Here is a 14229-nt window from a genome sequence, read left to right on the forward strand (position 1 = left end):
GCAATCCTACCTGCAGCTCTTAAATTTAAAGAGTTACAGAACGGTCGATGCTGTCGGTCACTGCAGCTCTTCCATACCTTCTTATTTGAGATGAGCTCTGTCGGAACCAGTGCTCAAGTTTTTCCCACCCCAAACTGCCTGAATTGAGGGATGGGGGTGGGGAGAAGGAAAGAGAGAGAGAAGAAAAAAAGAGAGAAAGAAGAAAAAGAAAAAGAACAACCCCTCTGCAAGTGCTGATGTGACTGAAGCACTCAAGAGTCAAATTAAACAATGAGATTGCAGGGTCCCTTTAAAAAGGGTACACTGCAGCCCCCAGAGCATTCGTTGTGCTCTACACAAATTCAGAGAAGTCAGCCATCAGTTTGAAAGCACAAACTGATGGGAGTAACAGTTTATAGGTTACAGAAGGGTATTTTATTGTTAACGGACTGTACCAAGTTAAGATTTAAGAGGGGGAGAGACAACATGTAGGCAAGGAATGCTATGATACTTTTTCCCCCCAACCCAAACCACTGCAATTACTCTGATGTGAATTTTTGATGACTTCCGACATCTTGCATGGTTAATAATCACTTCAGCTGTCATGTTTGGTTAATGTGGAAAATGCATTTGCTGCATTGTGATGCAGTGCTGTGGCCACAGATTGTAACACCAGTTGTGAAGCTGGTCCCTTAACTGAGCAGCAGGAATATGCACATGCCATGATGCTAAAATAAATGGTAGTTAAAAGATTTTATACAGCAGCAGACAGATTCTGCCATTTTAGTCTACAGTAAGTGTAGATGCGACATACAGAAGCATCTCGGATCACTGTGCCCTTGTCAATTGTACTGTCCTTCAAGCAGAACAGTAAATTCGCCATCTTAAATGTTTGGCCTCTTAGTAGTTAAAAGATTTTGATACTGCTTAAATAACTATTCAGATTAATTATAGCTTTGAAAAGAACAGAGGTTATTTGCATTTCAGGAATATACAGCCAATGAAACTGTCACTGACACAGGAAAATGCAGACCTTTTATTAACATATGCTCAGCTCAACTGTCACTTCTTTGTACAACATTTAGGGGAAAATATATGATGTGTAAGTAATGAATATTCCCATTTTACTGCAATGATTTTTAAAAGGGCTCCTCAGGAACAAATTTTTCCCCCCATTTTTTAACATATAACCTGAAAATTATAGACTACATTAAAATATTAACGTTTTTCACTGTCAAAAAAGAAAATTCAGTGCAGCAAACAACTGTACAATTACAGGAAAGCTTGTAAAAAAGCAAAGATAAAAAACCACACTAAGACCAAAGCACCAGATGATTAAAGTCAGGCTGGTCAGGTGATGGGCCATCATCATGGTGCAGGCTGCAAAACAAAAACAGAGAGAACCAGTCTCTCCTTAAAAACAAAAACCACAAACCCTAGGATTGCAATCTGTTGGTTGCAAAACCCACATCTATACTGCGGAACCTGAAAGACACATAATATATGCCAATTTCATGATGTATCTTTACATAAATATTAACTTGGCTATTTAGCATACAGAATTTGGCTACTGATGGTTCTTACTCATCTACCACTATCACTTTTGTATTTTAAGAAGCAAATCCAACTTATATTGTTCCTTTAAAACAACAAATTAACTTATTTCTTACATCAGAACTTTTGCCAATTAAATAAATACCCAGAGAGAGATGTTTCAGACATTTCTGCCTTACGAAAACAAACAAAAAAACTCCAACTAAACTAAGAAGAATGAACACAGAACACACTGGTGTCTGAACAGTGAATAACAATGAAAGAACTTATGTTACTAGCATAAAAATCAACTCATGATTTCCTTTGTTTTATTCATTGTGATAACACCAAATGCGTAATTTGGAGGTGCATGTGTTAACAAGCACTGTAAAGCTGAAGAGTCTTCTAGTTTTCTTACCCTAACTTAAAATTAACTGTACCAACAGTGCTATTTGGTGCCACAGCAGATGTCACAGTAGTTGTAACTAACATTCAACAATCAAGCTTTTTTTGTTCCAGACCCAATACAAGGTACCACTAACAGCTCAGAAACTGCACAAGGAGGGAGGGAGAAACCTATGTGTTGGAGGTTGCTTTGAAATTAACCAAGTTCAGCTTATGCTCCAATTACTGAACAAAAGATGATCCTGGGGGACCTCTCTGAACCAGTGCAAGAAGCAAACTCTTTTGTTTCTGATCAAATAAATACTGTATTGAAGCATGGTGGATATACAGCAATAGAAGTCTCCGCCTGGGGATGAAAAGAACCCAAAAACCCAAGTGTGGTTAAAGTCAAACTATTTCACGGATGTAAAATCTGTTCCCAAGGGATACATCTAAGGTTCACCACAGGGGAGTAAGGAAACCCTTTTTACTGCAAAAAACCTCACCGAGTCACTGTTAAGACGTTTTTCCTCTTTAATGCTGCCAACAAGTAAATTAAGAGGTTATTTCTTTATGCTAAAATAAATCCTAAATCAGCTCAGTCCCTTTTTCCTCCATCTACAAGTATCCCAAGAAAACTAGATGAGTGGCTGGCTTGGAGGTGCAAGATATGCTGGCTGCAAAGGACCTCAGAGCAGAAGTGTTAACTATCCTGCCTTCAGACCCCAGATGCCTGAATAGGTAAGGAGGTACTAAAAAAGAAATGCTATCAAGAAGCCACCTTACAAAGAAGGCTCTTCTCTACTTGTCACTGACTGAACATAAAGTGATCTATTTATTTCTAAATGTCTATTTGGTAGTTCATTATTTAATTTTGTATTTTGGCTTTATATAACCCTAGACACTAAAAACTAAAGCAAAAGACAAGGGTAGGAAACTAACGGGTCCAGCATTTATTAATATAAAGGATGAAAGTGGGCTCACTTACACAAATGTAGAGATTACAGTCTAGAAAAGGGAGCTACTGAACTTTTGTAGTTCAAATAGAACTATAATAACTGCCAGGTAAAATAACATTCAAGTGAACAACTGTAGAGCTCTACAGTACAGTGACCATATACAGGACTTAAAAGCAAACTTTTACAGATATCTGGTGGGATCCGTTCTGTCTTCTGCCAGGTTCACCAGGTTGCTGGGAAGATCAAGTAATATTACTGGTGGGTAAGTGGTTTCAAGAGTAAAGAAGGAAGCCAGGGAAGGCTGGGTGATAACTCCTCCTATCGCCAAACTCCCAGCTTTCTAAAACAGAGCTGAGATAGCTAGGTCCCTGCTCCCTTTTCAGCCCACCACCACCAACCTCTTCCTGGCTTCTCCTCGCTGAGACCTTGGCCCTTTGCTTCCTGCTAAATGTTTCTCCTATTATACATTCAGTTTTACTGCCACAACTCTTCTCTCTAGGCCTGTGGCTCTCAAAAATTCTGTATGGAGCTGTTTTCTGAGCAATTTTCTTACCCTGTCTCCAAATGCTTCAGGAGCATTTCCACAGTGATAGCTTACCAGAACATCAGAAACAGAAATGAAATCTCAACTCTCAATCTAGTTAATCTTCCCAATTCCTTAGCTTCAACAAAAAGCACCCATCTTTCTCCTTGCCCCAAACCTCACATAATTTCTGAACATCCTTCTTAATCCTATCAGGCACCATGTGTGACAGACGTTTTAATTCCAAACATCCCTCACACAACTTTTTCCTGTTTTCTCAGCTACCACACTGGTCTGGCTGTTACCACCTCACAGCTGGATTACTCCAATTGCCTCTGAATGTCTTCTAGCCGCTATCCTTCCACTGGCTAATCCAACTTCCATAAGCAATGCCATGCCCTCACTCCTTTCTTCTCAACGATTTACCTGTTCCAAAACTTTCAACACCTACCACCTACACTCCACTGCCTGGCAGTCACACTTTCCACGTTTGACTGCCCCTCTCTGACAGATTTTACTTCTCAGCACATAACGTCTGTTTCTTACCTCTCTGACTTTGGTCAGGTTATTATGCTTTATTCACTTCTTGCAAGCTAAACCCATTTCATTTTTCAAGGCCCATCTGTTCCAGGGAGCCTTTCCCAACTAGCCCAGAATTCACTAATTATTACCCACTTCCACTCCTCTCAACTCCCACAGCATTTAGAATCCTGTTACTCTCTGTCTGGCTGTCACTTTACACAGCTTGGACAGTTTGATCTTGCAGTAATGTCAGCACTGGCTCTGCATGCAGAAGATAAGCTTCCAGAGGGCAGTATCCAGAATTTCTATTTATTTGAATTATCTCCACAGTTGCTGTCCTTAAATGGGCACTCAACAAAACCACTTCTTAATTTTCTTTTTTTTTTTCTTTTTTGAGGGAATTTCACTCTTGTTGCCCAGGGTGGAGTGCAACAGTGGAATCTAAGCTCACCGCAACCACCACCTCGCGGGTTCAAGCGATTCTCCTGCCTCAGCCTCCCGAGTAGCTGGAATTACAGGCATACACCACAATGCCTAGCGACTTTTTTTTTTTTTTTTTGTATTTTTAGTAGACAGGGTTTCTCCATGTTGGTCAGGTTGGTCTTGAACTCCCGACCTCCACCTGCCTCGGCCTCCCAAAGTGCTGGGATTACAGGCTTGAGCCACCATGCCTGGCCCACTTCTTAATTTTTATTAGTGTCTACCAAGTCCTGCCCAGGTAGACGGAGGCAGTTATACTTAAAGGAGAACTGAATATTACTTTTGTTTGTTCTTTCAGCTCCTGAGATAATCTTTTCAGCTCCCTGAGATAATTCCAGCCTTAGGCAATAAGATGCTGAGATGGTTCTAGGCCAATGTGCCAAGGCACTAAACTCTTCTTTGTGACTAAGCATCATTACCAACAGTATTCAATTCCCAAAGCTGGCTTCCTTGTTATATGCAACTAGAGCCAAGGAGGTTGGGAGAAAACGAGACCGCCTGACCCAAAGTCAGTGGTATGGCATTCACAGCTCATCTGTCCTTACTAATAACCTGAGAATGAAAAATCTGTTAATTTATCACAGACATTTCATCCTGAATATTATTTAATTGTGGGACACCAGATTTAGGCAGTCAGTAAAAAATGAGATTTCTGCCCAGCCTTATTTAGCAATAAAACAAATTATAGTTCATTCTCTCTTGCTGATATACAAACTAGTCTGCCAGGGGTCAAGAAACAACTGGGAAAAGTAAGCTTTCTGGGCTACTAAGTTCCTGCTGCCCCAGAGTAGGGGTTCTGCCTCTGATATGACTATAAACCAAAAGGGTGAGAGCAGGGTTTATAGGTGGGCCAGATACAAAACGAACCTAGGTGAAAGAAATTTCAGAGGTAAATTTCTATTTTAAATGTGTTTTCAAGAAGTAGTTCCCCAGTAAAAGCAATTACTAATGGGAGGAGGCTAAAATGGGAAGAGGAAGTATGCTCCTCAATATTCCTCCAGGGCAAAGCTCACTGCAGTTTTAAGCAGCCTCCCAGATTTCTGAAAATCAAAATGGGAAAAACTCTTTTCCTATCAGTCTGTCTCTGTCTCTGTCACTCACACACATTTTCTCTCTCTCTCTTTTCCTAACAGTCTGTCTCTCTCTTTCTCTCTTTCTCTTTCAGCATCTATTAAGCCTTAGTATTCAGACAGAGGGAAAAAATGCTACTTTAAGCAAGAACTGGTAGAATGTGAAGAAATTCTACTACAGTAAAAGAAAATTAAAAAAAAAAAAAAAAAAAAAAAGAAATAATAAAGTATATGTTCATCGGATCCAGAGCCACAAAACTTCAGGCACAGAGAGACCCAAAGTCAGGTTCTGGCCCAGGTCCCAGCTTTGGGCCCACGACCTGGCTTTCTTGTTTCCTTTCCGAGAGAGCTCTTGGCACAGCATTATTGGACACGTACTGAGAAAAACTGCATGGGTGCCTGCTAGAGCCCCAGATTTCATGGAATTTTAAGTCATTACATGGGGGCTGGTAGTGGTTGCACAAGAACGGCTTCTAGCTTGTTAATTCTTGTTACCAATGTACTTTTCACAACAGATGTATTTCTTGCCAGGTTGATTGTAAATAGAATTCTTTTAAACAAATTCTATTTTAAATTCAGCAGGGAAGCTGCTATTTGAAGGAATACTAAAGCTGAACATTGTCCCAAGATTTTTTTTACAAATCCAGATATTCAGATTTGGAATTGCTTATTAAAAGCAGAGTCCATCACAATTTTACCATTATGTTAGAGAAAAGACACTAAAACCTTAATCTTTATGTATTTTTTGCACATATTTATTATTTGTGCTACTATCTGGAAAACAGTCATATGGCCAGATACTGATAAGAAAAATACAAAATATGACTCCTCAACAGAAAGAAAAGGATTATAAAAATTATCCAACCCTCAACCATTTAAACGAGGTAAAAACAACTGTATTTATTTCATTATCAGGTCAGAATTTTACTCACTGACATAAACAAAATGTAGCTGTCTGAAAGTTTTCTACAAAAAAAACTTAAAGGCAAAATTCTATTTTGTCATCAATCCCTACTATAAAATTGAAAATAAAATTCCTCAAAGCAATAAAAAAAAAAATCAGGCACCAAGAAATAGAAGTATATTCAAAGATGTAAACCTTAGGAAAAAAAATAACTATAACCAAAGTAAAAATTATGAGAAACAACAGTAAAATGAATTTGAAATAGAAACTACAGTGATGACTTGTGGGATAATGGTCCAATATGAAGAGTGCCCAAAGGGGGCCCCCTGCCTTTCTTCACCGCTACTTCAAGTCAGAAGAGACGACCATGGCAGGGAGGGGTAGCCTTGTCTAGGCCCCAGAGACTTAGGGGGCCCTATAAAATACTGTGTTGGGCTTTCATCCCTGTACCTGTGCTCTCCTTATCTTAAAATAGGGCCACAGGGATCTGCAATTCTAGATTTTTTTTTTAATAGGCTGATTCTAAAATCAGCTTTCCTCACACTGCTCTCTCCAACGGCCTTCTAGCAGATGGTTTTAAAAACAATGGTCCAGTTTTATTAATGTGCTTAACCCTAAGTCCTCCAGCAAACTACTAAGGAGACCAAAACGTTTCCAGTTCTACTATTTTGCCATCTCACAACCTTAAGAAGATACTGGAGCATTTTAAGTAGCCAGATTCCCTCGGAAAAACCTACAACACTGAAACTGTAGTAAGAATGGGGACTATACTGTATTCATTTAAAGTGCTTAACATAGCATCATGCACAGAATAAGGGCTCAACATGATTGATTAATCTACAAATTGCTGAGTATTATTATTCAGAAATTCTACAAACATCTATATAACTCTAGACTGTTATCAGGCTTTTCCAATTGCAGTGTTTCTTGGCAAACTATCATTTAGAATTTAATTTGGTGAAGCGTTCCTATGAAGCCACCTATACATTATCAGAACTTAATCTGGGCCAGGCTTGGTGGCTCACGCCTGTAATCCCTGCATTTTAGGAGGCCAAGGCAGGTGGATTGCTTGAGCTCAGGAGTTTGAGACCAACCTGGGCAACACAGTGAAACCCTGTCTCTAACAAAAATACAAAAATTAGCCAAGTGTGGTGCATGCCTGTCGTCCTAGTTACTTGGGTGGCTGAGGTGGGAGAATTGCTTGACCCCGGGAGGTGGAAGGATTGCCTAACCCCGGGAGATGGAAGCTGCGGTGAGCTGAGATCACACTACTGCACTCCAGCCTAGGAAACAGAGCAAGACTCTGTCTCAAAAAAAAACAACTTAATCTGGTGACTGATCGGACTACCCACATATGATTTCTAAAATCAAGCAGTGATCAAGTCCAGTGGAAAGCAACTGAACAACTGGGTTCTAGGTAACCAAACAAATCATTGACCTCATGCCTCGGTTTCTTCATCTGCAAAATAAGAAAATATCACCAGACCAGGAAAAAGTAAGAATACTGCATGTATCTTCAACTGTCTATACAATGGGATTACTCTTCAAAGCCAAGAGAAGCCATTTCAAATGATTTCTAAAACACAGGCAGCACATTTTAATACATTTTTCAAATATGCAGACTGATTTAGACATTTCCAAAGAAATACTTATTCTGCTTCTCTTGCTTTCTCTCATGGCATCTGTTGTTACTAGCAGCTAAGGAAAAGTAAAATCTAATGTCATTAACAGTAAGACCCAAGATCCCTAGCACACAGTTAATGGCGGGGGTGGGGTTAGGGTGGGGGGCGTACAGAGAGAAGCAAATTAAAAGGTGAGCAAAATGAGAATGAGAGGAGCTGGGAGAAAGGCAGAGAAATCAGGTTAATGAATAAAAACAACAAGTCCATCTTTCATGTCTCCTGGCTCCTGCTGATGGCAGACGGTGTATTTAATCTGCTGAGAGACCAGATTTAAGGCCTCCTTTTGGCATAGTCCATCCATGAATTATTAACATTTGCAGAAGCAACAGCACATCCGCACACAGCAATCAGAGAGGATAATGATAATTAACTAAGATGGGATTATTAATCCACCCACTTCCCTTTCCCATGTCTCCCTCCCTTCTTAATTCTCCTCTGGGCTCTGACTACTTTTTAGGTAGTATATTTTGAGCTACAGCTTAAATACCTCTATGATGAAAACAATTACAACTGACAAATTATAAGTCATAACTTTTTAAATATATATGCTTTAAACATATATTATATTGATCACTATGTTCTTGATGAAGCAAAGATAAAAACAAAGGTGGTTATAAATTCTTTATGGACTCATTAACACTTAAAAGATAAATACAATGCTTTGCAGGCTACACTGTTCACAGTTTAGTGAAAATTCAGTATTAGTTCACAGGCGGACTGAGTTTAAAAGTTGGCAGAGTCACCTATAAAAGTAGGTTTACTTACACTAGACTTCTGTTATCACTGAATTCAGTGGATCTCAGGCTGGAATACCTGTTAAAACAGACTCTGAGTCTCACCCCCAAAGATCTGGATTCAATAGATCTGGGGGGTGCCTAAGTATCACATTTCTTAAAAGTTCCTAGGTATGCTGTGATGCTGCTGGTCTGAGTGCCACACTTTAGAATCACTGACCAAGATTTTCTGGTTGCCAAGGCTGTTCAGGGCAGGAGAGGAATGGAGGAGGAAATTAAACTCAACCTGAGCTAGAAAGTTAACACAAAGACAGAGATGAGATCAGTAGCTCCTGCTCCTTCCTAGCCCCCAAGGAAAAGCCTAGATGCCTGAAGGGCTCTGGAATGCATCTGTTACTCCAAAATAAACCCCCTCCCATTACACTGCCCCACCCTCAAAAAAGAAAGTAGAATGAAAAGTTAACAAATGGTAAAAAGCATATATGAGGTTGGGAGATAGATTAATTTACAACTTCATTTCCAAAACACAAGAAACACAACCAAATGTCTTCTTTTCCTTGGTCAGTTTCTTCCCTGTTCTCCCTTCTACTTAGATTTGGCTTTAATGTATAATCAATCCACTAATAATAAATAAGTTGTGACTCTCACCTCAAACCTCAGCCGACTAAGTACTTGTGAGGAAAAACCAAATCAAACTTTGTCTCTTCTGTCCTCACAACACAATGACAATCAACACAGAAGACTTCCTTTTGGGTTTTTATGGAGGCTTCTTTTTGTAGGCATGCCTGATTAAACCACTGACCACTGGTGATCAACTTAACCTTCAGCTCCTCTCCCCTCCCAGCAGGGTGGAGAAGGGCTGAAAGTCTCAACCTTCCTATCTTGCCTTGTTCTTTGAGGTGACCAATCCCCATTCTGAAGCTACCTAGGGGCTGTCAACTATCAGTCAGCTGATCAGCACATAAAAATACATCACTTGGTGTTTCTAAGGATTTTAGGAGTTGTATGCCAGGAAACAGGGTCCAAGACCAAATACATATTTCACAATATCACGGTACGTAACAGAAAACTCTTACAGGCCCAGGCCCACAATACCAAGCTGAGTCAGACACTGAAAAGCAAAGGTAGAAAATTAGCAGAGACTCCAGGCAACGCCCAAAAGTAAGGAAATGTACTTCAGGGCACATATTAAAAGGGCAGAACATGAGCAAACTGGCTGGACAAATAAAACTAAATTCCATTTCTTTGGGGTTTGCAAATGCAGAAAACACAAGTAATGAGAGCATGTAGGGCAGGGGAGAAACAAGGAAGAGGCTCACCTCTGATGGACAATAAGTCCAAGCACCCACAGAGCCATCAGGCCCATTGGGCCCAGTCCAATCTCACACTCCAACTGTGCTCATTCCACAGGGAAGACAGCCTTGGTAGGTGCATACTGTCAGGCAGTGGGAGCCATTCTAATAGCCATGTTTTCATAGCTAACACTTAATCAGAAAAATGACAAAAACTTTTACCCAACCATGTTCTCTACTCTTCTTCTGCCCCCCAAACCACTAAGGCACCTTGTACACTCCCATTAGCAATGGCAGTTCCTGCTGATAGCCAGTCTAAAAAAGTCTGAGGCAAGGGGACAGGTGGCAGAAAAAGAGAGGAATGCAAAGGACAGAAGGAAAACAAAAATGAAAGGAGAAAAGACCAAAAAATAAAAAGAATGAAAGGGAGGTGGGGGAAGAAGGGAACAGGGAAGGTAGTATCCATGGTAAAACAGAAAGCAAATTAATGGCAAAAACTAAAACAAAACAAACCTTTCCTTCAATCTGCTCTAAAACTCCTGACACTGCTTCCAGTCCACCTAAAGTTCCAAAGATGGCATTTGTTCCAGTTTGCTACTTTTCATTTGCTTGCCAGCAATGACCTACTCAAGACAACAACATAAACCCAGTACCGCTCCACATAAAGGAAAACAGCAGTAAACTATGTCAGCAGTAACAACAAACATCAGTATCACTTTTTGTTCCAAAGCATATCTCAGATGGAAAATATGAGGCTTATCACCACTCAGTGTATAGTCTACAGAAACCAATCATGTCAAACTCCTCTTCTAAGTAGCATTTCCATCCCTAATTTAGTTAACCAGCAAGTCTTTCATGCTGGAGGAAATAAATGGAAATGTCATTCCATACCAAACAGGTAAGAAATGGTCAGAGGAAAGACAGGGACAAAAACATAAAGAATTTCGACCAGTGGTGAAAGAACTGGCTTAGTGTCTTTGCAGAAAAGAATAATATGGCATTTACCCAATCAATCCATCACTTGATGCCTTCCTCAGCAAGTCATAAGAAAAGTAGGAATATAGGACAAGGTATAAAGAATTATTTGAGTTCAAGTTCCACCTTTTATAGTAACTAATCTATCTTAGTCTCAGTTTCTTCCCCTTTTAAATAAAGATGATGCTAGCGCTCACTCAATCCATCTCATACACTGCAATGTGGAACAAGAGAAAGACAGACAAAGCCCACTGAAAAGTATTATACAAATGGAAAGATTATGATGATGTGTCCCTCAAAGTTCATAGAAAGTTCCAGGCCTGCTAACTCCCCCCAAATCTTCCAAATTAGGACAAAGTCACAGAATTTCTCAATAACCAGCCTTCCAAATGGTTTGAGGGGATAATGAAATAAGAGTTGTTCATGAAATCACCACATCTCTGATACCTTTTTGTACATTAGGAAGCTTTTTCATACAGATTAAAGACTATGTGTCAATTTATAGAAATTGACCAGTTTTGAGCTATGAGGGCCACTTTTACAGTTTATTCCTAACACGTACTTCATGTTCCAATTCCTCACTTCTCTTATTACCAATTTTCCTTGTCATTTCACACAGAAGATGTTTCATCGTTTCAAGTATATGGTCTAAACAATTCAACACTCCCCAAATGGTACCTGTTCTAACAACTTCAAGGGGAAATACAGCACTAAAGAAATTAACTATGGAACCATTTTCCAAATTTTCTGAATTAAGCACATCTTATTTTTGTGATTGGTGGGGGTGGAGGAATCAGTTTTCCTCCCTTAAAGGTATACAGGTCTCATTCACTCTCAAAGTCACAGATTTAATGTATTTGTCATCTCACTCCCTCCCTTAACTCAAGGAGTGAAAACACACCCTCTGTTCCAGTCAAAAGATTCTAGGCGCGAAAGAAGATGGTGAAAATTTTTTGTGACCATTGATGACTTATCCAACCACTCCCGAGCTGCTGGCCAGCTCTCTCCATAAACAGGACACTGTACCAGCCCTTCAGCTAGATTCTAAGTTCGACTCTGTGCCAGCAGAGTGGAACCAGGCAAACTTAACTGTCACCTACTCTTGCATACTCACTGACACCCCTTCTCCCTTCCCTGCTTAGTCTTCTCTTCCTGATTCTGTTAGGTTGGTGTGTGTTTGTTTATGAAAGCCAGATAGCCCAAAGAGTACCAGTTTACATAACATCAGGTGTTAATGTTCAGCTGAATGTTAATCCTCACTTTTAAACTTTTAGAAGTGAATAATTTTGCTGCAGAGAAATCTGTCCTGTATTCTGGAATATACACAAAAAGCTGAGAGCTCTGGCTGTGTCTTTAAAAACCAAACACACATAATACCCTTAGACAGACAAATCACATTATGCAATATAAGATTTCAACATTCCGGCACACTGCCAGGGCTTAATGGCCAGTCAGACGCTAAGTAAGGAAATGGGTTTGCATTAAACCTACAAATAAGTCAACAATCAATAGTTCAGTATTACAGTAAAAATTTGATATGCCCTTTAAATTGCTTCTAACATCATGCTTCTAACTCAAGTTCAGCTTCAGAAGCAAAACAAAACAAAGATGATCAAGCAAGAAGCTGAACACAACCTATTTTCACAAGCAGAAAGCCTTGACATTTTGAAACTAAAAGCTGCTCCAGGATTTCACAGAAATCCTTTACAGTGTACCTGTAGGGCAGCAAACCTGAAAAATAATAGGCTAAGCTCTAGACAGTAAATTAAACTGACAGCTCAGCAAGCAGAAAACTATGGCAAAAAAGTAAGCACCTGGAGATAAACGGATGAAGCAGGTTTGGCCTTTCTGCAAAACTGAATGCCCCTCAACCACCACCTCACAACACTCTGTAGGAGTTCACATCAAGGCTGAGAAAGTATGCTCCAGCTTCTCCCTCAATCACCATTATTTTACTACTAAGCTTGTGTAAATAAGAGCTATGCCTACCACATCCATTCAAAAGGTGGTATACTTTTCTCAGGCACTGTGGACTTTCTACCCTTTATTTTGTGCTAAATGAACCATCAATTACACTTCTATTTTATACTTTCACTAACTTTCTCCCTTTGAATACATCCTGAAAAAATTCAATCCTTTACTAAAACAGTCTTAGTCTGCAAATGAAATTTAAAGTCTAGGCTAAGAGCACAGTATCAAACACAAATCAACAGACTGGAGCTCCGATCTGGCATACCTAGTCTCTGGAAGCCTGAGCTTTCTCATCTGTGACATGGGGTTAACAGTAAGTATCCACCTCAGAGGGTTGCTAGGAAGATTAAATGAGGAAGCACAGAAAGTGCTTAGCACAGCATCTGAACATAATAAATGTTCAATAAACCTGGGCTTTGCCTCCTTGGTGTTAGCTGGGGTAAAACAAAAGATAAGAATTTAATGTGTCTCTGGTACTGTGTTTCACTGCAACAGTGAGAAACAGAGAAGGAAGAAGGAAGGAGAGAAAAACACAACTATTTAAACTGGTCAAAATATGGTTAAAGGAGCACCAGTCCACAAACGGTTTGCTCCCAGTCTGCGGCAGATAAGCACAAAAACTGAGAATAAGGATTTAGAGATTTTTAAAGCGAACTGGGTAATTTTATATGTATCAAATCCAAAAAATAGGGCTTGTATTTTGCATGTCTTTCTTTTCCAGTAATTCTTTCTGCTGTATTTTATAAAAGTATCTCTCAGTCTGAGACAAAGTGGGGAGGGGGAAAAAACTGGTTTGTGAAGCACTGATTCAGTAAAAGCACCTTTTGAATGAACAACACCCAACACCAAATTCCTTCAACGCTAAGACATCTGGGGCAGTTTAGGACCTCATTATAGAACTAAATGGTCCTGCAAATGCCCATTAACTTTCAAGGGTCCATCAGGCCCTGCTCATTTAGAGACTGGTCCTCCTGTTGAGAAAGATTGATGTGCACTGTGAAAGTGAGAGAACCTACTAGGAAAGGAGAGAAAACTTCCAAGGAATATCACACTAGTGTATTCACCAAAATACACTCGAGCAAATCAAACATATCATGTAACTTTACATGGCCGTTTCTACCTATCTCTAAGATAGCAACAGCATTTTAAAATAGACAATTTTTTTTAAAGAAAAGGGAGGAGTGGAGAAAACTCTCCCCCATATCCTTTTGTTCATGCCAT

The 14229-nt window shown here is 39.7% G+C and overlaps 1 protein-coding gene across 2 annotated transcripts in view; it reads right to left on the bottom strand.

The window, feature by feature from the left end:
- Positions 1 to 14229, bottom strand: part of NUP93 (nucleoporin 93) — a 117613-nt gene that overhangs the window by 65990 nt on the left and 37394 nt on the right. The window contains exon 1 of one of the 2 annotated variants that reach the window (XM_003943465.4): positions 11 to 6437. The exons of the other annotated variant lie outside the window; for it this stretch is intronic. The gene's annotated coding sequence lies outside the window, so the exon portion shown is untranslated. Of the gene's footprint in view, positions 1 to 10; positions 6438 to 14229 lie in introns of those variants that run through there. 2 annotated transcript variants of the gene reach the window in all.

This window comes from Saimiri boliviensis, chromosome 1 (assembly GCF_048565385.1).
Source record: "Saimiri boliviensis isolate mSaiBol1 chromosome 1, mSaiBol1.pri, whole genome shotgun sequence".
NCBI lineage: Eukaryota > Metazoa > Chordata > Mammalia > Primates > Cebidae > Saimiri > Saimiri boliviensis.